A 21,006-nucleotide genomic window follows, 5' to 3' on the forward strand; every position below is an offset into this window, starting at 1 on the left:
TGACCAGGCTTCAGTTCAAATCTTTTGTAGTTCATCTGCTGTGTCTTTCACATTCTGTCTTCTTCAGCCCGCGACAGCAAACTGATGATGAGTTTTGACAAATGAATATTAAGCAAAATTAGATCAATTAATATTTTAAAAGAGAAAAACGAAAAAATAAAACTTCAAAAAGAATGGAGCTCATTTATTTTGAGTCGATTGATGCATCAGTAAGTGAATCAAAGTAAACGAATGTAAAAAATACCCATTCAAATCGATCAGTTTTCAACTAGAGAGATTGAGACGAGTCGTATCTGTCTCAAGCCTCCATAACTGTTTATGTTACACCTCCACATCTGCAATGAAAAGGTGGTGGAGCTAGAGCGGTGTTTGTCAAACCATGAGACATACCTATAATCGGTCTTCTCACAAAAACATCGTAGCTTCTGAACCGTTTGACCTACAAAATCCTATGACCCCTCCCTGGAAAGAGGAGACCCTCGCGAACACGGTGGTGTTCTCAATTTTTCTCTACGTCCCCCACAAGTGTCTAGGGACTCGTCTGAATTCGGAACCCTCTATGTGCCAACTTCTGTTTGTAGAATCCAAAATCTTTGGGCTTTTTGCAGGTTTTCTAAATGAAGTGCGACATTGAGCCAACTAGTGAATATCACAATAGATTAGCAGTCCATCGCCTAAACCATTCAGCCACCTCGTCCTGCGACCAGTGGACCGAGATCTGCCTGTCTGAGCTTGTTAAAATATCTGCAAAAGGGCTCATCCAGGGATTTGAACCCGGGACCTCTCGCACCCTAAGCGAGAATCATACCCCTAGACCAACGAGCCTTACACAAGTATAAAATTGTTTTGCTTTCTGCGGCAATGAAAATGAGTATATCATTTGTTGTTGTCCATGGTGCTTGGAAAGATTGAACCTCATGTGAGTGTTTGTGCTATACTTGTGAGCATAGCAGTCTTCCAAACTGTTGACCAGGCTTCAGTTCAAATCTTTTGTAGTTCATCTGCTGTGTCTTTCACATTCTGTCTTCTTCAGCCGCGACAGCAAACTGATGATGAGTTTTGACAAATGAATATTAAGCAAAATTAGATCAATTAATATTTTAAAAGAGAAAAACGAAAAAATAAAACTTCAAAAAGAATGGAGCTCATTTATTTTGAGTCGATTGATGCATCAGTAAGTGAATCAAAGTAAACGAATGTAAAAAATACCCATTCAAATCGATCAGTTTTCAACTAGAGAGATTGAGACGAGTCGTATCTGTCTCAAGCCTCCATAACTGTTTATGTTACACCTCCACATCTGCAATGAAAGGTGGTGGAGCTAGAGCGGTGTTTGTCAAACCATGAGACATACCTATAATCGGTCTTCTCACAAAAACATCGGTAGCTTCTGAACCGTTTGACCTACAAAATCCTATGACCCCTCCCTGGAAAGAGGAGACCCTCGCGAACACGGTGGTGTTCTCAATTTTTCTCTACGTCCCCCACAAGTGTCTAGGGACTCGTCTGAAGTCGGAACCCTCTATGTGCCAACTTCTGTTTGTAGAATCCAAAATCTTTGGGCTTTTTGCAGGTTTTCTAAATGAAGTGCGACATTGAGCCAACTAGTGAATATCACAATAGATTAGCAGTCCATCGCCTAAACCATTCAGCCACCTCGTCCTGCGACCAGTGGACCGAGATCTGCCTGTCTGAGCTTGTTAAAATATCTGCAAAAGGGCTCATCCGGGATTTGAACCCGGGACCTCTCGCACCCTAAGCGAGAATCATACCCCTAGACCAACGAGCCTTACACAAGTATAAAATTGTTTTGCTTTCTGCGGCAATGAAAATGAGTATATCATTTGTTGTTGTCCATGGTGCTTGGAAAGATTGAACCTCATGTGAGTGTTTGTGCTATACTTGTGAGCATAGCAGTCTTCCAAACTGTTGACCAGGCTTCAGTTCAAATCTTTTGTAGTTCATCTGCTGTGTCTTTCACATTCTGTCTTCTTCAGCCGCGACAGCAAACTGATGATGAGTTTTGACAAATGAATATTAAGCAAAATTAGATCAATTAATATTTTAAAAGAGAAAAACGAAAAAATAAAACTTCAAAAAGAATGGAGCTCATTTATTTTGAGTCGATTGATGCATCAGTAAGTGAATCAAAGTAAACGAATGTAAAAAATACCCATTCAAATCGATCAGTTTTCAACTAGAGAGATTGAGACGAGTCGTATCTGTCTCAAGCCTCCATAACTGTTTATGTTACACCTCCACATCTGCAATGAAAGGTGGTGGAGCTAGAGCGGTGTTTGTCAAACCATGAGACATACCTATAATCGGTCTTCTCACAAAAACATCGGTAGCTTCTGAACCGTTTGACCTACAAAATCCTATGACCCCTCCCTGGAAAGAGGAGACCCTCGCGAACACGGTGGTGTTCTCAATTTTTCTCTACGTCCCCCACAAGTGTCTAGGGACTCGTCTGAATTCGGAACCCTCTATGTGCCAACTTCTGTTTGTAGAATCCAAAATCTTTGGGCTTTTTGCAGGTTTTCTAAATGAAGTGCGACATTGAGCCAACTAGTGAATATCACAATAGATTAGCAGTCCATCGCCTAAACCATTCAGCCACCTCGTCCTGCGACCAGTGGCCCGAGATCTGCCTGTCTGAGCTTGTTAAAATATCTGCAAAAGGGCTCATCCAGGATTTGAACCCGGGACCTCTCGCACCCTAAGCGAGAATCATACCCCTAGACCAACGAGCCTTACACAAGTATAAAATTTTTTGCTTTCTGCGGCAATGAAAATGAGTATATCATTTGTTGTTGTCCATGGTGCTTGGAAAGATTGAACCTCATGTGAGTGTTTGTGCTATACTTGTGAGCATAGCAGTCTTCCAAACTGTTGACCAGGCTTCAGTTCAAATCTTTTGTAGTTCATCTGCTGTGTCTTTCACATTCTGTCTTCTTCAGCCGCGACAGCAAACTGATGATGAGTTTTGACAAATGAATATTAAGCAAAATTAGATCAATTAATATTTTAAAAGAGAAAAACGAAAAAATAAAACTTCAAAAAGAATGGAGCTCATTTATTTTGAGTCGATTGATGCATCAGTAAGTGAATCAAAGTAAACAAATGTAAAAAATACCCATTCAAATCGATCAGTTTTCAACTAGAGAGATTGAGACGAGTCGTATCTGTCTCAAGCCTCCATAACTGTTTATGTTACACCTCCACATCTGCAATGAAAGGTGGTGGAGCTAGAGCGGTGTTTGTCAAACCATGAGACATACCTATAATCGGTCTTCTCACAAAAACATCGGTAGCTTCTGAACCGTTTGCCCTACAAAATCCTATGACCCCTCCCTGGAAAGAGGAGACCCTCGCGAACACGGTGGTGTTCTCAATTTTTCTCTACGTCCCCCACAAGTGTCTAGGGACTCGTCTGAAGTCGGAACCCTCTATGTGCCAACTTCTGTTTGTAGAATCCAAAATCTTTGGGCTTTTTGCAGGTTTTCTAAATGAAGTGCGACATTGAGCCAACTAGTGAATATCACAATAGATTAGCAGTCCATCGCCTAAACCATTCAGCCACCTCGTCCTGCGACCAGTGGCCCGAGATCTGCCTGTCTGAGCTTGTTAAAATATCTGCAAAAGGGCTCATCCAGGATTTGAACCCGGGACCTCTCGCACCCTAAGCGAGAATCATACCCCTAGACCAACGAGCCTTACACAAGTATAAATTTTTTTGCTTTCTGCGGCAATGAAAATGAGTATATCATTTGTTGTTGTCCATGGTGCTTGGAAAGATTGAACCTCATGTGAGTGTTTGTGCTATACTTGTGAGCATAGCAGTCTTCCAAACTGTTGACCAGGCTTCAGTTCAAATCTTTTGTAGTTCATCTGCTGTGTCTTTCACATTCTGTCTTCTTCAGCCGCGACAGCAAACTGATGATGAGTTTTGACAAATGAATATTAAGCAAAATTAGATCAATTAATATTTTAAAAGAGAAAAACGAAAAAATAAAACTTCAAAAAGAATGGAGCTCATTTATTTTGAGTCGATTGATGCATCAGTAAGTGAATCAAAGTAAACGAATGTAAAAAATACCCATTCAAATCGATCAGTTTTCAACTAGAGAGATTGAGACGAGTCGTATCTGTCTCAAGCCTCCATAACTGTTTATGTTACACCTCCACATCTGCAATGAAAGGTGGTGGAGCTAGAGCGGTGTTTGTCAAACCATGAGACATACCTATAATCGGTCTTCTCACAAAAACATCGGTAGCTTCTGAACCGTTTGACCTACAAAATCCTATGACCCCTCCCTGGAAAGAGGAGACCCTCGCGAACACGGTGGTGTTCTCAATTTTTCTCTACGTCCCCCACAAGTGTCTAGGGACTCGTCTGAAGTCGGAACCCTCTATGTGCCAACTTCTGTTTGTAGAATCCAAAATCTTTGGGCTTTTTGCAGGTTTTCTAAATGAAGTGCGACATTGAGCCAACTAGTGAATATCACAATAGATTAGCAGTCCATCGCCTAAACCATTCAGCCACCTCGTCCTGCGACCAGTGGACCGAGATCTGCCTGTCTGAGCTTGTTAAAATATCTGCAAAAGGGCTCATCCAGGATTTGAACCCGGGACCTCTCGCACCCTAAGCGAGAATCATACCCCTAGACCAACGAGCCTTACACAAGTATAAAATTTTTTGCTTTCTGCGGCAATGAAAATGAGTATATCATTTGTTGTTGTCCATGGTGCTTGGAAAGATTGAACCTCATGTGAGTGTTTGTGCTATACTTGTGAGCATAGCAGTCTTCCAAACTGTTGACCAGGCTTCAGTTCAAATCTTTTGTAGTTCATCTGCTGTGTCTTTCACATTCTGTCTTCTTCAGCCGCGACAGCAAACTGATGATGAGTTTTGACAAATGAATATTAAGCAAAATTAGATCAATTAATATTTTAAAAGAGAAAAACGAAAAAATAAAACTTCAAAAAGAATGGAGCTCATTTATTTTGAGTCGATTGATGCATCAGTAAGTGAATCAAAGTAAACGAATGTAAAAAATACCCATTCAAATCGATCAGTTTTCAACTAGAGAGATTGAGACGAGTCGTATCTGTCTCAAGCCTCCATAACTGTTTATGTTACACCTCCACATCTGCAATGAAAGGTGGTGGAGCTAGAGCGGTGTTTGTCAAACCATGAGACATACCTATAATCGGTCTTCTCACAAAAACATCGGTAGCTTCTGAACCGTTTGACCTACAAAATCCTATGACCCCTCCCTGGAAAGAGGAGACCCTCGCGAACACGGTGGTGTTCTCAATTTTTCTCTACGTCCCCCACAAGTGTCTAGGGACTCGTCTGAAGTCGGAACCCTCTATGTGCCAACTTCTGTTTGTAGAATCCAAAATCTTTGGGCTTTTTGCAGGTTTTCTAAATGAAGTGCGACATTGAGCCAACTAGTGAATATCACAATAGATTAGCAGTCCATCGCCTAAACCATTCAGCCACCTCGTCCTGCGACCAGTGGCCCGAGATCTGCCTGTCTGAGCTTGTTAAAATATCTGCAAAAGGGCTCATCCAGGATTTGAACCCGGGACCTCTCGCACCCTAAGCGAGAATCATACCCCTAGACCAACGAGCCTTACACAAGTATACATTTTTTTGCTTTCTGCGGCAATGAAAATGAGTATATCATTTGTTGTTGTCCATGGTGCTTGGAAAGATTGAACCTCATGTGAGTGTTTGTGCTATACTTGTGAGCATAGCAGTCTTCCAAACTGTTGACCAGGCTTCAGTTCAAATCTTTTGTAGTTCATCTGCTGTGTCTTTCACATTCTGTCTTCTTCAGCCGCGACAGCAAACTGATGATGAGTTTTGACAAATGAATATTAAGCAAAATTAGATCAATTAATATTTTAAAAGAGAAAAACGAAAAAATAAAACTTCAAAAAGAATGGAGCTCATTTATTTTGAGTCGATTGATGCATCAGTAAGTGAATCAAAGTAAACGAATGTAAAAAATACCCATTCAAATCGATCAGTTTTCAACTAGAGAGATTGAGACGAGTCGTATCTGTCTCAAGCCTCCATAACTGTTTATGTTACACCTCCACATCTGCAATGAAAGGTGGTGGAGCTAGAGCGGTGTTTGTCAAACCATGAGACATACCTATAATCGGTCTTCTCACAAAAACATCGGTAGCTTCTGAACCGTTTGACCTACAAAATCCTATGACCCCTCCCTGGAAAGAGGAGACCCTCGCGAACACGGTGGTGTTCTCAATTTTTCTCTACGTCCCCCACAAGTGTCTAGGGACTCGTCTGAAGTCGGAACCCTCTATGTGCCAACTTCTGTTTGTAGAATCCAAAATCTTTGGGCTTTTTGCAGGTTTTCTAAATGAAGTGCGACATTGAGCCAACTAGTGAATATCACAATAGATTAGCAGTCCATCGCCTAAACCATTCAGCCACCTCGTCCTGCGACCAGTGGCCCGAGATCTGCCTGTCTGAGCTTGTTAAAATATCTGCAAAAGGGCTCATCCAGGATTTGAACCCGGGACCTCTCGCACCCTAAGCGAGAATCATACCCCTAGACCAACGAGCCTTACACAAGTATACATTTTTTTGCTTTCTGCGGCAATGAAAATGAGTATATCATTTGTTGTTGTCCATGGTGCTTGGAAAGATTGAACCTCATGTGAGTGTTTGTGCTATACTTGTGAGCATAGCAGTCTTCCAAACTGTTGACCAGGCTTCAGTTCAAATCTTTTGTAGTTCATCTGCTGTGTCTTTCACATTCTGTCTTCTTCAGCCGCGACAGCAAACTGATGATGAGTTTTGACAAATGAATATTAAGCAAAATTAGATCAATTAATATTTTAAAAGAGAAAAACGAAAAAATAAAACTTCAAAAAGAATGGAGCTCATTTATTTTGAGTCGATTGATGCATCAGTAAGTGAATCAAAGTAAACGAATGTAAAAAATACCCATTCAAATCGATCAGTTTTCAACTAGAGAGATTGAGACGAGTCGTATCTGTCTCAAGCCTCCATAACTGTTTATGTTACACCTCCACATCTGCAATGAAAGGTGGTGGAGCTAGAGCGGTGTTTGTCAAACCATGAGACATACCTATAATCGGTCTTCTCACAAAAACATCGGTAGCTTCTGAACCGTTTGACCTACAAAATCCTATGACCCCTCCCTGGAAAGAGGAGACCCTCGCGAACACGGTGGTGTTCTCAATTTTTCTCTACGTCCCCCACAAGTGTCTAGGGACTCGTCTGAAGTCGGAACCCTCTATGTGCCAACTTCTGTTTGTAGAATCCAAAATCTTTGGGCTTTTTGCAGGTTTTCTAAATGAAGTGCGACATTGAGCCAACTAGTGAATATCACAATAGATTAGCAGTCCATCGCCTAAACCATTCAGCCACCTCGTCCTGCGACCAGTGGCCCGAGATCTGCCTGTCTGAGCTTGTTAAAATATCTGCAAAAGGGCTCATCCAGGATTTGAACCCGGGACCTCTCGCACCCTAAGCGAGAATCATACCCCTAGACCAACGAGCCTTACACAAGTATAAAATTTTTTGCTTTCTGCGGCAATGAAAATGAGTATATCATTTGTTGTTGTCCATGGTGCTTGGAAAGATTGAACCTCATGTGAGTGTTTGTGCTATACTTGTGAGCATAGCAGTCTTCCAAACTGTTGACCAGGCTTCAGTTCAAATCTTTTGTAGTTCATCTGCTGTGTCTTTCACATTCTGTCTTCTTCAGCCGCGACAGCAAACTGATGATGAGTTTTGACAAATGAATATTAAGCAAAATTAGATCAATTAATATTTTAAAAGAGAAAAACGAAAAAATAAAACTTCAAAAAGAATGGAGCTCATTTATTTTGAGTCGATTGATGCATCAGTAAGTGAATCAAAGTAAACGAATGTAAAAAATACCCATTCAAATCGATCAGTTTTCAACTAGAGAGATTGAGACGAGTCGTATCTGTCTCAAGCCTCCATAACTGTTTATGTTACACCTCCACATCTGCAATGAAAGGTGGTGGAGCTAGAGCGGTGTTTGTCAAACCATGAGACATACCTATAATCGGTCTTCTCACAAAAACATCGGTAGCTTCTGAACCGTTTGACCTACAAAATCCTATGACCCCTCCCTGGAAAGAGGAGACCCTCGCGAACACGGTGGTGTTCTCAATTTTTCTCTACGTCCCCCACAAGTGTCTAGGGACTCGTCTGAAGTCGGAACCCTCTATGTGCCAACTTCTGTTTGTAGAATCCAAAATCTTTGGGCTTTTTGCAGGTTTTCTAAATGAAGTGCGACATTGAGCCAACTAGTGAATATCACAATAGATTAGCAGTCCATCGCCTAAACCATTCAGCCACCTCGTCCTGCGACCAGTGGCCCGAGATCTGCCTGTCTGAGCTTGTTAAAATATCTGCAAAAGGGCTCATCCAGGATTTGAACCCGGGACCTCTCGCACCCTAAGCGAGAATCATACCCCTAGACCAACGAGCCTTACACAAGTATAAAATTTTTTGCTTTCTGCGGCAATGAAAATGAGTATATCATTTGTTGTTGTCCATGGTGCTTGGAAAGATTGAACCTCATGTGAGTGTTTGTGCTATACTTGTGAGCATAGCAGTCTTCCAAACTGTTGACCAGGCTTCAGTTCAAATCTTTTGTAGTTCATCTGCTGTGTCTTTCACATTCTGTCTTCTTCAGCCGCGACAGCAAACTGATGATGAGTTTTGACAAATGAATATTAAGCAAAATTAGATCAATTAATATTTTAAAAGAGAAAAACGAAAAAATAAAACTTCAAAAAGAATGGAGCTCATTTATTTTGAGTCGATTGATGCATCAGTAAGTGAATCAAAGTAAACGAATGTAAAAAATACCCATTCAAATCGATCAGTTTTCAACTAGAGAGATTGAGACGAGTCGTATCTGTCTCAAGCCTCCATAACTGTTTATGTTACACCTCCACATCTGCAATGAAAGGTGGTGGAGCTAGAGCGGTGTTTGTCAAACCATGAGACATACCTATAATCGGTCTTCTCACAAAAACATCGGTAGCTTCTGAACCGTTTGACCTACAAAATCCTATGACCCCTCCCTGGAAAGAGGAGACCCTCGCGAACACGGTGGTGTTCTCAATTTTTCTCTACGTCCCCCACAAGTGTCTAGGGACTCGTCTGAAGTCGGAACCCTCTATGTGCCAACTTCTGTTTGTAGAATCCAAAATCTTTGGGCTTTTTGCAGGTTTTCTAAATGAAGTGCGACATTGAGCCAACTAGTGAATATCACAATAGATTAGCAGTCCATCGCCTAAACCATTCAGCCACCTCGTCCTGCGACCAGTGGCCCGAGATCTGCCTGTCTGAGCTTGTTAAAATATCTGCAAAAGGGCTCATCCAGGATTTGAACCCGGGACCTCTCGCACCCTAAGCGAGAATCATACCCCTAGACCAACGAGCCTTACACAAGTATAAATTTTTTTGCTTTCTGCGGCAATGAAAATGAGTATATCATTTGTTGTTGTCCATGGTGCTTGGAAAGATTGAACCTCATGTGAGTGTTTGTGCTATACTTGTGAGCATAGCAGTCTTCCAAACTGTTGACCAGGCTTCAGTTCAAATCTTTTGTAGTTCATCTGCTGTGTCTTTCACATTCTGTCTTCTTCAGCCGCGACAGCAAACTGATGATGAGTTTTGACAAATGAATAATAAGCAAAATTAGATCAATTAATATTTTAAAAGAGAAAAACGAAAAAATAAAACTTCAAAAAGAATGGAGCTCATTTATTTTGAGTCGATTGATGCATCAGTAAGTGAATCAAAGTAAACGAATGTAAAAAATACCCATTCAAATCGATCAGTTTTCAACTAGAGAGATTGAGACGAGTCGTATCTGTCTCAAGCCTCCATAACTGTTTATGTTACACCTCCACATCTGCAATGAAAGGTGGTGGAGCTAGAACGGTGTTTGTCAAACCATGAGACATACCTATAATCGGTCTTCTCACAAAAACATCGGTAGCTTCTGAACCGTTTGACCTACAAAATCCTATGACCCCTCCCTGGAAAGAGGAGACCCTCGCGAACACGGTGGTGTTCTCAATTTTTCTCTACGTCCCCCACAAGTGTCTAGGGACTCGTCTGAAGTCGGAACCCTCTATGTGCCAACTTCTGTTTGTAGAATCCAAAATCTTTGGGCTTTTTGCAGGTTTTCTAAATGAAGTGCGACATTGAGCCAACTAGTGAATATCACAATAGATTAGCAGTCCATCGCCTAAACCATTCAGCCACCTCGTCCTGCGACCAGTGGACCGAGATCTGCCTGTCTGAGCTTGTTAAAATATCTGCAAAAGGGCTCATCCAGGATTTGAACCCGGGACCTCTCGCACCCTAAGCGAGAATCATACCCCTAGACCAACGAGCCTTACACAAGTATAAAATTTTTTTGCTTTCTGCGGCAATGAAAATGAGTATATCATTTGTTGTTGTCCATGGTGCTTGGAAAGATTGAACCTCATGTGAGTGTTTGTGCTATACTTGTGAGCATAGCAGTCTTCCAAACTGTTGACCAGGCTTCAGTTCAAATCTTTTGTAGTTCATCTGCTGTGTCTTTCACATTCTGTCTTCTTCAGCCGCGACAGCAAACTGATGATGAGTTTTGACAAATGAATATTAAGCAAAATTAGATCAATTAATATTTTAAAAGAGAAAAACGAAAAAATAAAACTTCAAAAAGAATGGAGCTCATTTATTTTGAGTCGATTGATGCATCAGTAAGTGAATCAAAGTAAACGAATGTAAAAAATACCCATTCAAATCGATCAGTTTTCAACTAGAGAGATTGAGACGAGTCGTATCTGTCTCAAGCCTCCATAACTGTTTATGTTACACCTCCACATCTGCAATGAAAGGTGGTGGAGCTAGAGCGGTGTTTGTCAAACCATGAGACATACCTATAATCGGTCTTCTCACAAAAACATCGGTAGCTTCTGAACCGTTTGACCTACAAAATCCTATGACCCCTCCCTGGAAAGAGGAGACCCTCGCGAACACGGTGGTGTTCTCAATTTTTCTCTACGTCCCCCACAAGTGTCTAGGGACTCGTCTGAAGTCGGAACCCTCTATGTGCCAACTTCTGTTTGTAGAATCCAAAATCTTTGGGCTTTTTGCAGGTTTTCTAAATGAAGTGCGACATTGAGCCAACTAGTGAATATCACAATAGATTAGCAGTCCATCGCCTAAACCATTCAGCCACCTCGTCCTGCGACCAGTGGCCCGAGATCTGCCTGTCTGAGCTTGTTAAAATATCTGCAAAAGGGCTCATCCAGGATTTGAACCCGGGACCTCTCGCACCCTAAGCGAGAATCATACCCCTAGACCAACGAGCCTTACACAAGTATACATTTTTTTGCTTTCTGCGGCAATGAAAATGAGTATATCATTTGTTGTTGTCCATGGTGCTTGGAAAGATTGAACCTCATGTGAGTGTTTGTGCTATACTTGTGAGCATAGCAGTCTTCCAAACTGTTGACCAGGCTTCAGTTCAAATCTTTTGTAGTTCATCTGCTGTGTCTTTCACATTCTGTCTTCTTCAGCCGCGACAGCAAACTGATGATGAGTTTTGACAAATGAATATTAAGCAAAATTAGATCAATTAATATTTTAAAAGAGAAAAACGAAAAAATAAAACTTCAAAAAGAATGGAGCTCATTTATTTTGAGTCGATTGATGCATCAGTAAGTGAATCAAAGTAAACGAATGTAAAAAATACCCATTCAAATCGATCAGTTTTCAACTAGAGAGATTGAGACGAGTCGTATCTGTCTCAAGCCTCCATAACTGTTTATGTTACACCTCCACATCTGCAATGAAAGGTGGTGGAGCTAGAGCGGTGTTTGTCAAACCATGAGACATACCTATAATCGGTCTTCTCACAAAAACATCGGTAGCTTCTGAACCGTTTGACCTACAAAATCCTATGACCCCTCCCTGGAAAGAGGAGACCCTCGCGAACACGGTGGTGTTCTCAATTTTTCTCTACGTCCCCCACAAGTGTCTAGGGACTCGTCTGAAGTCGGAACCCTCTATGTGCCAACTTCTGTTTGTAGAATCCAAAATCTTTGGGCTTTTTGCAGGTTTTCTAAATGAAGTGCGACATTGAGCCAACTAGTGAATATCACAATAGATTAGCAGTCCATCGCCTAAACCATTCAGCCACCTCGTCCTGCGACCAGTGGCCCGAGATCTGCCTGTCTGAGCTTGTTAAAATATCTGCAAAAGGGCTCATCCAGGATTTGAACCCGGGACCTCTCGCACCCTAAGCGAGAATCATACCCCTAGACCAACGAGCCTTACACAAGTATAAAAATTTTTGCTTTCTGCGGCAATGAAAATGAGTATATCATTTGTTGTTGTCCATGGTGCTTGGAAAGATTGAACCTCATGTGAGTGTTTGTGCTATACTTGTGAGCATAGCAGTCTTCCAAACTGTTGACCAGGCTTCAGTTCAAATCTTTTGTAGTTCATCTGCTGTGTCTTTCACATTCTGTCTTCTTCAGCCGCGACAGCAAACTGATGATGAGTTTTGACAAATGAATATTAAGCAAAATTAGATCAATTAATATTTTAAAAGAGAAAAACGAAAAAATAAAACTTCAAAAAGAATGGAGCTCATTTATTTTGAGTCGATTGATGCATCAGTAAGTGAATCAAAGTAAACGAATGTAAAAAATACCCATTCAAATCGATCAGTTTTCAACTAGAGAGATTGAGACGAGTCGTATCTGTCTCAAGCCTCCATAACTGTTTATGTTACACCTCCACATCTGCAATGAAAGGTGGTGGAGCTAGAGCGGTGTTTGTCAAACCATGAGACATACCTATAATCGGTCTTCTCACAAAAACATCGGTAGCTTCTGAACCGTTTGACCTACAAAATCCTATGACCCCTCCCTGGAAAGAGGAGACCCTCGCGAACACGGTGGTGTTCTCAATTTTTCTCTACGTCCCCCACAAGTGTCTAGGGACTCGTCTGAAGTCGGAACCCTCTATGTGCCAACTTCTGTTTGTAGAATCCAAAATCTTTGGGCTTTTTGCAGGTTTTCTAAATGAAGTGCGACATTGAGCCAACTAGTGAATATCACAATAGATTAGCAGTCCATCGCCTAAACCATTCAGCCACCTCGTCCTGCGACCAGTGGACCGAGATCTGCCTGTCTGAGCTTGTTAAAATATCTGCAAAAGGGCTCATCCAGGATTTGAACCCGGGACCTCTCGCACCCTAAGCGAGAATCATACCCCTAGACCAACGAGCCTTACACAAGTATAACATTTTTTGCTTTCTGCGGCAATGAAAATGAGTATATCATTTGTTGTTGTCCATGGTGCTTGGAAAGATTGAACCTCATGTGAGTGTTTGTGCTATACTTGTGAGCATAGCAGTCTTCCAAACTGTTGACCAGGCTTCAGTTCAAATCTTTTGTAGTTCATCTGCTGTGTCTTTCACATTCTGTCTTCTTCAGCCGCGACAGCAAACTGATGATGAGTTTTGACAAATGAATATTAAGCAAAATTAGATCAATTAATATTTTAAAAGAGAAAAACGAAAAAATAAAACTTCAAAAAGAATGGAGCTCATTTATTTTGAGTCGATTGATGCATCAGTAAGTGAATCAAAGTAAACGAATGTAAAAAATACCCATTCAAATCGATCAGTTTTCAACTAGAGAGATTGAGACGAGTCGTATCTGTCTCAAGCCTCCATAACTGTTATGTTACACCTCCACATCTGCAATGAAAGGTGGTGGAGCTAGAGCGGTGTTTGTCAAACCATGAGACATACCTATAATCGGTCTTCTCACAAAAGCATCGGTAGCTTCTGAACCGTTTGACCTACAAAATCCTATGACCCCTCCCTGGAAAGAGGAGACCCTCGCGAACACGGTGGTGTTCTCAATTTTTCTCTACGTCCCCCACAAGTGTCTAGGGACTCGTCTGAAGTCGGAACCCTCTATGTGCCAACTTCTGTTTGTAGAATCCAAAATCTTTGGGCTTTTTGCAGGTTTTCTAAATGAAGTGCGACATTGAGCCAACTAGTGAATATCACAATAGATTAGCAGTCCATCGCCTAAACCATTCAGCCACCTCGTCCTGCGACCAGTGGACCGAGATCTGCCTGTCTGAGCTTGTTAAAATATCTGCAAAAGGGCTCATCCAGGATTTGAACCCGGGACTTCTCGCACCCTAAGCGAGAATCATACCTCTAGACCAACGAGCCTTACACAAGTATAACATTTTTTGCTTTCTGCGGCAATGAAAATGAGTATATCATTTGTTGTTGTCCATGGTGCTTGGAAAGATTGAACCTCATGTGAGTGTTTGTGCTATACTTGTGAGCATAGCAGTCTTCCAAACTGTTGACCAGGCTTCAGTTCAAATCTTTTGTAGTTCATCTGCTGTGTCTTTCACATTCTGTCTTCTTCAGCCGCGACAGCAAACTGATGATGAGTTTTGACAAATGAATATTAAGCAAAATTAGATCAATTAATATTTTAAAAGAGAAAAACGAAAAAATAAAACTTCAAAAAGAATGGAGCTCATTTATTTTGAGTCGATTGATGCATCAGTAAGTGTATCAAAGTAAACGAATGTAAAAAATACCCATTCAAATCGATCAGTTTTCAACTAGAGAGATTGAGACGAGTCGTATCTGTCTCAAGCCTCCATAACTGTTTATGTTACACCTCCACATCTGCAATGAAAGGTGGTGGAGCTAGAGCGGTGTTTGTCAAACCATGAGACATACCTATAATCGGTCTTCTCACAAAAACATCGGTAGCTTCTGAACCGTTTGACCTACAAAATCCTATGACCCCTCCCTGGAAAGAGGAGACCCTCGCGAACACGGTGGTGTTCTCAATGACAAAAATCGCGCCACTGGAATTTCAGTAGCTGTTACGTAGGTGGGACGAAATCGTCCCACATACCCCAGACAGGTTAACAAGCTCAGACAGGCAGATCTCGTTCCACTGGTCGCAGGACGAGGTGGCTGAATGGTTTAGGCGATGGACTGCTAATCTATTGTGATATTCACTAGTTGGCTCAATGTCGCACTTCATTTAGAAAACCTGCAAAAAGCCCAAAGATTTTGGATTCTACAAACAGAAGTTGGCACATAGAGGGTTCCGAATTCAGACGAGTCCCTAGACACTTGTGGGGGACGTAGAGAAAAATTGAGAACACCACCGTGTTCGCGAGGGTCTCCTCTTTCCAGGGAGGGGTCATAGGATTTTGTAGGTCAAACGGTTCAGAAGCTACCGATGTTTTTGTGAGAAGACCGATTATAGGTATGTCTCATGGTTTGACAAACACCGCTCTAGCTCCACCACCTTTCATTGCAGATGTGGAGGTGTAACATAAACAGTTATGGAGGCTTGAGACAGATACGACTCGTCTCAATCTCTCTAGTTGAAAACTGATCGATTTGAATGGGTATTTTTTACATTCGTTTACTTTGATTCACTTACTGATGCATCAATCGACTCAAAATAAATGAGCTCCATTCTTTTTGAAGTTTTATTTTTTCGTTTTTCTCTTTTAAAATATTAATTGATCTAATTTTGCTTAATATTCATTTGTCAAAACTCATCATCAGTTTGCTGTCGCGGCTGAAGAAGACAGAATGTGAAAGACACAGCAGATGAACTACAAAAGATTTGAACTGAAGCCTGGTCAACAGTTTGGAAGACTGCTATGCTCACAAGTATAGCACAAACACTCACATGAGGTTCAATCTTTCCAAGCACCATGGACAACAACAATCGATATCCTCATTGTCATTGCCGCAGAAAACAAAACAATTTTATTCTTGTGTAAGGCTAGTTGGTCTAGGGGTATGATTCTCGCTTAGGGTGCGAGAGGGCCCGGGTTCAAATCCCGGATGAGCCCTTTTGCAGATATTTTAACAAGCTCAGACAGGCAGATCTCGGTCCACTGGTCGCAGGACGAGGTGGCTGAATGGTTTAGGCGATGGACTGCTAATCTATTGTGATATTCACTAGTTGGCTCAATGTCGCACTTCATTTAGAAAACCTGCAAAAAGCCCAAAGATTTTGGATTCTACAAACAGAAGTTGGCACATAGAGGGTTCCGAATTCAGACGAGTCCCTAGACACTTGTGGGGGACGTAGAGAAAAATTGAGAACACCACCGTGTTCGCGAGGGTCTCCTCTTTCCAGGGAGGGGTCATAGGATTTTGTAGGTCAAACGGTTCAGAAGCTACCGATGTTTTTGTGAGAAGACCGATTATAGGTATGTCTCATGGTTTGACAAACACCGCTCTAGCTCCACCACCTTTCATTGCAGATGTGGAGGTGTAACATAAACAGTTATGGAGGCTTGAGACAGATACGACTCGTCTCAATCTCTCTAGTTGAAAACTGATCGATTTGAATGGGTATTTTTTACATTCGTTTACTTTGATTCACTTACTGATGCATCAATCGACTCAAAATAAATGAGCTCCATTCTTTTTGAAGTTTTATTTTTTCGTTTTTCTCTTTTAAAATATTAATTGATCTAATTTTGCTTAACCTCTTACATCTACACGTTCCGCTAGCGGAACGTCTGCTCCAATATCCAATGATGGGCGGGGCGCGAAATTCAAACTCCTCTAAATCCGAAAACTTACACTTTTCAAACATATGACTATGTTACAGCTATTTAAAGACAAGACTCTCCTTTATCTAACCAAACTGTCCGATTTCAAAAAGGCTTTACAGCGAAAGCAAAACATTAGATTATGTCAGCAGAGTACCCAGCCAGGAATAATCACACAGCCATTTTTCAAGCTAGCATATCATGTCACATAAACCCAAACCATATCTAAATGCAGCACTAACCTTTGATGATCTTCATCAGATGACACACCTAGGACATTGTGTTATACAATACATGCATGTCTGTTCAATCAAGTTCATATTTATATCAAAAACCAGCTTTTTACATTAGCATGTGACGTTCAGAACTAGCATTCCCACCGAACACTTCCGGTGATTTTACTAAATTACTCACGATAAACGTTCACAAAAAGCATAACAATTATTTTAAGAATTATAGATACAGAACTCCTCTATGCACTCGATATGTCCGATTTTAAAATAGCTTTTCGGATGAAGCACATTTTGCAATAATGTAAGTACATAGCCCGGCGTTACAGGGCTAGCTATTTAGACACCCACCCAGTGTAGCCTTCACCAAAATCACATTTCCTATAAGAAAAATGTTCTTACCTTGCTTGTTCTTCATCAGAATACACTGCCAGGACTTCTACTTCAATAACAAATGTAGGTTTGGTCCCAAATAATCCATCGTTATATCCAAACAGCGACGTTTTGTTCGTGCGTTCTAGACACTATCCCAACGCTAAATCTCGGCCACGAGCATGACGCAAAATATGACAAAAAATTTCGAAATATTCCATTACCGTACTTCGAAGCATGTCAACCGCTGTTTAAAACCAATATTTATGCAATTTATCTCGTAGAGAAGCGATAATATTCCGACCGGGAATCTGCCTGTCTGTAAACTGAGGAAAAAACCAAAAGCCGGGGGCGGGGCGTGTCACGCGCCTAAGGCTTAGTCCATTGACTGACCACTCAGCATTTGCTCTCGTGTGCTTCAGCCAGGGCTTTGAATGACATCATTCCTGTTTTTCCCGGGCTGTGAGACTCCATTGTTGACGTGAGAAGTGTCACGTAAGAGCAGAGATCCTTTGTAAACGACAGAGATAATAAAGAAGGGCAAGAAATGTTCAGACAGGGTACTTCCTGAACAGAAGCATCTCAGGTTTTTGCCTGCCATAGGAGTTCTGTTATACTCACAGACACCATTCAAACAGTTTCAGAAACTTTGGAGTGTTTTCTCTCCAAAGCTAATAATTATATGCATATTCCAGTTTCTGGGCAGGACTAATAATCAGATTAAATCGGGTACGTTTTTTATCCAGCCGTGAAATTACTGCCCCCTAGATGTAACAGGTTAATATTCATTTGTCAAAACTCATCATCAGTTTGCTGTCGCGGCTGAAGAAGACAGAATGTGAAAGACACAGCAGATGAACTACAAAAGATTTGAACTGAAGCCTGGTCAACAGTTTGGAAGACTGCTATGCTCACAAGTATAGCACAAACACTCACATGAGGTTCAATCTTTCCAAGCACCATGGACAACAACAATCGATATCCTCATTGTCATTGCCGCAGAAAACAAAACAATTTTATTCTTGTGTAAGGCTAGTTGGTCTAGGGGTATGATTCTCGCTTAGGGTGCGAGAGGGCCCGGGTTCAAATCCCGGATGAGCCCTTTTGCAGATATTTTAACAAGCTCAGACAGGCAGATCTCGGTCCACTGGTCGCAGGACGAGGTGGCTGAATGGTTTAGGCGATGGACTGCTAATCTATTGTGATATTCACTAGTTGGCTCAATGTCGCACTTCATTTAGAAAACCTGCAAAAAGCCCAAAGATTTTGGATTCTACAAACAGAAGTTGGCACATAGAGGGTTCCGAATTCAGACGAGTCCCTAGACACTTGTGGGGGACGTAGAGAAAAATTGAGAACACCACCGTGTTCGCGAGGGTCTCCTCTTTCCAGGGAGGGGTCATAGGATTTTGTAGGTCAAACGGTTCAGAAGCTACCGATGTTTTTGTGAGAAGACCGATTATAGGTATGTCTCATGGTTTGACAAACACCGCTCTAGCTCCACCACCTTTCATTGCAGATGTGGAGGTGTAACATAAACAGTTATGGAGGCTTGAGACAGATACGACTCGTCTCAATCTCTCTAGTTGAAAACTGATCGATTTGAATGGGTATTTTTTACATTCGTTTACTTTGATTCACTTACTGATGCATCAATCGACTCAAAATAAATGAGCTCCATTCTTTTTGAAGTTTTATTTTTTCGTTTTTCTCTTTTAAAATATGAATTGATCTAATTTTGCTTAATATTCATTTGTCAAAACTCATCATCAGTTTGCTGTCGCGGCTGAAGAAGACAGAATGTGAAAGACACAGCAGATGAACTACAAAAGATTTGAACTGAAGCCTGGTCAACAGTTTGGAAGACTGCTATGCTCACAAGTATAGCACAAACACTCACATGAGGTTCAATCTTTCCAAGCACCATGGACAACAACAATCGATATCCTCATTGTCATTGCCGCAGAAAGCAAAACAATTTTATTCTTGTGTAAGGCTAGTTGGTCTAGGGGTATGATTCTCGCTTAGGGTGCGAGAGGGCCCGGGTTCAAATCCCGGATGAGCCCTTTTGCAGATATTTTAACAAGCTCAGACAGGCAGATCTCGGTCCACTGGTCGCAGGACGAGGTGGCTGAATGGTTTAGGCGATGGACTGCTAATCTATTGTGATATTCACTAGTTGGCTCAATGTCGCACTTCATTTAGAAAACCTGCAAAAAGCCCAAAGATTTTGGATTCTACAAACAGAAGTTGGCACATAGAGGGTTCCGAATTCAGACGAGTCCCTAGACACTTGTGGGGGACGTAGAGAAAAATTGAGAACACCACCGTGTTCGCGAGGGTCTCCTCTTTCCAGGGAGGGGTCATAGGATTTTGTAGGTCAAACGGTTCAGAAGCTACCGATGTTTTTGTGAGAAGACCGATTATAGGTATGTCTCATGGTTTGACAAACACCGCTCTAGCTCCACCACCTTTCATTGCAGATGTGGAGGTGTAACATAAACAGTTATGGAGGCTTGAGACAGATACGACTCGTCTCAATCTCTCTAGTTGAAAACTGATCGATTTGAATGGGTATTTTTTACATTCGTTTACTTTGATTCACTTACTGATGCATCAATCGACTCAAAATAAATGAGCTCCATTCTTTTTGAAGTTTTATTTTTTCGTTTTTCTCTTTTAAAATATTAATTGATCTAATTTTGCTTAATATTCATTTGTCAAAACTCATCATCAGTTTGCTGTCGCGGCTGAAGAAGACAGAATGTGAAAGACACAGCAGATGAACTACAAAAGATTTGAACTGAAGCCTGGTCAACAGTTTGGAAGACTGCTATGCTCACAAGTATAGCACAAACACTCACATGAGGTTCAATCTTTCCAAGCACCATGGACAACAACAATCGATATCCTCATTGTCATTGCTGCAGAAAGCAAAACAATTTTATTCTTGTGTAAGGCTAGTTGGTCTAGGGGTATGATTCTCGCTTAGGGTGCGAGAGGTCCCGGGTTCAAATCCCGGATGAGCCCTTTTGCAGATATTTTAACAAGCTCAGACAGGCAGATCTCGGTCCACTGGTCGCAGGACGAGGTGGCTGAATGGTTTAGGCGATGGACTGCTAATCTATTGTGATATTCACTAGTTGGCTCAATGTCGCACTTCATTTAGAAAACCTGCAAAAAGCCCAAAGATTTTGGATTCTACAAACAGAAGTTGGCACATAGAGGGTTCCGAATTCAGACGAGTCCCTAGACACTTGTGGGGGACGTAGAGAAAAATTGAGAACACCACCGTGTTCGCGAGGGTCTCCTCTTTCCAGGGAGGGGTCATAGGATTTTGTAGGTCAAACGGTTCAGAAGCTACCGATGTTTTTGTGAGAAGACCGATTATAGGTATGTCTCATGGTTTGACAAACACCGCTCTAGCTCCACCACCTTTCATTGCAGATGTGGAGGTGTAACATAAACAGTTATGGAGGCTTGAGACAGATACGACTCGTCTCAATCTCTCTAGTTGAAAACTGATCGATTTGAATGGGTATTTTTTACATTCGTTTACTTTGATTCACTTACTGATGCATCAATCGACTCAAAATAAATGAGCTCCATTCTTTTTGAAGTTTTATTTTTTCGTTTTTCTCTTTTAAAATATTAATTGATCTAATTTTGCTTAATATTCATTTGTCAAAACTCATCATCAGTTTGCTGTCGCGG

At 41.4% G+C, this 21,006-nt stretch overlaps 19 non-coding genes across 19 annotated transcripts; 4 read left to right on the forward strand and 15 right to left on the reverse strand.

Moving 5' to 3' along the window:
- Positions 1 to 752: 752 nt before the first annotated feature.
- Positions 753 to 825, reverse strand: trnap-agg (transfer RNA proline (anticodon AGG)). Its single transcript has one exon. It is a non-coding gene; the product is annotated as a tRNA-Pro (tRNA).
- Positions 826 to 1,717: 892 nt separating this feature from the next.
- trnap-agg (transfer RNA proline (anticodon AGG)) lies at positions 1,718 to 1,789 on the reverse strand. The gene has a single exon. It is a non-coding gene; the product is annotated as a tRNA-Pro (tRNA).
- An 892-nt stretch (positions 1,790 to 2,681) lies between these two features.
- trnap-agg (transfer RNA proline (anticodon AGG)) lies at positions 2,682 to 2,753 on the reverse strand. The gene has a single exon. It is a non-coding gene; the product is annotated as a tRNA-Pro (tRNA).
- Positions 2,754 to 3,644: 891 nt separating this feature from the next.
- Positions 3,645 to 3,716, reverse strand: trnap-agg (transfer RNA proline (anticodon AGG)). Its single transcript has one exon. It is a non-coding gene; the product is annotated as a tRNA-Pro (tRNA).
- An 891-nt stretch (positions 3,717 to 4,607) lies between these two features.
- Positions 4,608 to 4,679, reverse strand: trnap-agg (transfer RNA proline (anticodon AGG)). The gene has a single exon. It is a non-coding gene; the product is annotated as a tRNA-Pro (tRNA).
- Positions 4,680 to 5,570: 891 nt separating this feature from the next.
- On the reverse strand, positions 5,571 to 5,642 carry trnap-agg (transfer RNA proline (anticodon AGG)). Its single transcript has one exon. It is a non-coding gene; the product is annotated as a tRNA-Pro (tRNA).
- Positions 5,643 to 6,533: 891 nt separating this feature from the next.
- Positions 6,534 to 6,605, reverse strand: trnap-agg (transfer RNA proline (anticodon AGG)). Its single transcript has one exon. It is a non-coding gene; the product is annotated as a tRNA-Pro (tRNA).
- An 891-nt stretch (positions 6,606 to 7,496) lies between these two features.
- Positions 7,497 to 7,568, reverse strand: trnap-agg (transfer RNA proline (anticodon AGG)). The gene has a single exon. It is a non-coding gene; the product is annotated as a tRNA-Pro (tRNA).
- Positions 7,569 to 8,459: 891 nt separating this feature from the next.
- trnap-agg (transfer RNA proline (anticodon AGG)) lies at positions 8,460 to 8,531 on the reverse strand. Its single transcript has one exon. It is a non-coding gene; the product is annotated as a tRNA-Pro (tRNA).
- An 891-nt stretch (positions 8,532 to 9,422) lies between these two features.
- On the reverse strand, positions 9,423 to 9,494 carry trnap-agg (transfer RNA proline (anticodon AGG)). The gene has a single exon. It is a non-coding gene; the product is annotated as a tRNA-Pro (tRNA).
- An 891-nt stretch (positions 9,495 to 10,385) lies between these two features.
- On the reverse strand, positions 10,386 to 10,457 carry trnap-agg (transfer RNA proline (anticodon AGG)). The gene has a single exon. It is a non-coding gene; the product is annotated as a tRNA-Pro (tRNA).
- Positions 10,458 to 11,349: 892 nt separating this feature from the next.
- Positions 11,350 to 11,421, reverse strand: trnap-agg (transfer RNA proline (anticodon AGG)). The gene has a single exon. It is a non-coding gene; the product is annotated as a tRNA-Pro (tRNA).
- An 891-nt stretch (positions 11,422 to 12,312) lies between these two features.
- On the reverse strand, positions 12,313 to 12,384 carry trnap-agg (transfer RNA proline (anticodon AGG)). Its single transcript has one exon. It is a non-coding gene; the product is annotated as a tRNA-Pro (tRNA).
- An 891-nt stretch (positions 12,385 to 13,275) lies between these two features.
- Positions 13,276 to 13,347, reverse strand: trnap-agg (transfer RNA proline (anticodon AGG)). The gene has a single exon. It is a non-coding gene; the product is annotated as a tRNA-Pro (tRNA).
- An 890-nt stretch (positions 13,348 to 14,237) lies between these two features.
- trnap-agg (transfer RNA proline (anticodon AGG)) lies at positions 14,238 to 14,309 on the reverse strand. The gene has a single exon. It is a non-coding gene; the product is annotated as a tRNA-Pro (tRNA).
- A 1,598-nt stretch (positions 14,310 to 15,907) lies between these two features.
- trnap-agg (transfer RNA proline (anticodon AGG)) lies at positions 15,908 to 15,979 on the forward strand. The gene has a single exon. It is a non-coding gene; the product is annotated as a tRNA-Pro (tRNA).
- A 2,343-nt stretch (positions 15,980 to 18,322) lies between these two features.
- Positions 18,323 to 18,394, forward strand: trnap-agg (transfer RNA proline (anticodon AGG)). The gene has a single exon. It is a non-coding gene; the product is annotated as a tRNA-Pro (tRNA).
- An 892-nt stretch (positions 18,395 to 19,286) lies between these two features.
- Positions 19,287 to 19,358, forward strand: trnap-agg (transfer RNA proline (anticodon AGG)). The gene has a single exon. It is a non-coding gene; the product is annotated as a tRNA-Pro (tRNA).
- An 892-nt stretch (positions 19,359 to 20,250) lies between these two features.
- On the forward strand, positions 20,251 to 20,322 carry trnap-agg (transfer RNA proline (anticodon AGG)). Its single transcript has one exon. It is a non-coding gene; the product is annotated as a tRNA-Pro (tRNA).
- Positions 20,323 to 21,006: the final 684 nt, after the last annotated feature.

The sequence above is a fragment of the Salmo trutta genome, unplaced genomic scaffold, assembly GCF_901001165.1.
Source record: "Salmo trutta unplaced genomic scaffold, fSalTru1.1, whole genome shotgun sequence".
Lineage (NCBI taxonomy): Eukaryota > Metazoa > Chordata > Actinopteri > Salmoniformes > Salmonidae > Salmo > Salmo trutta.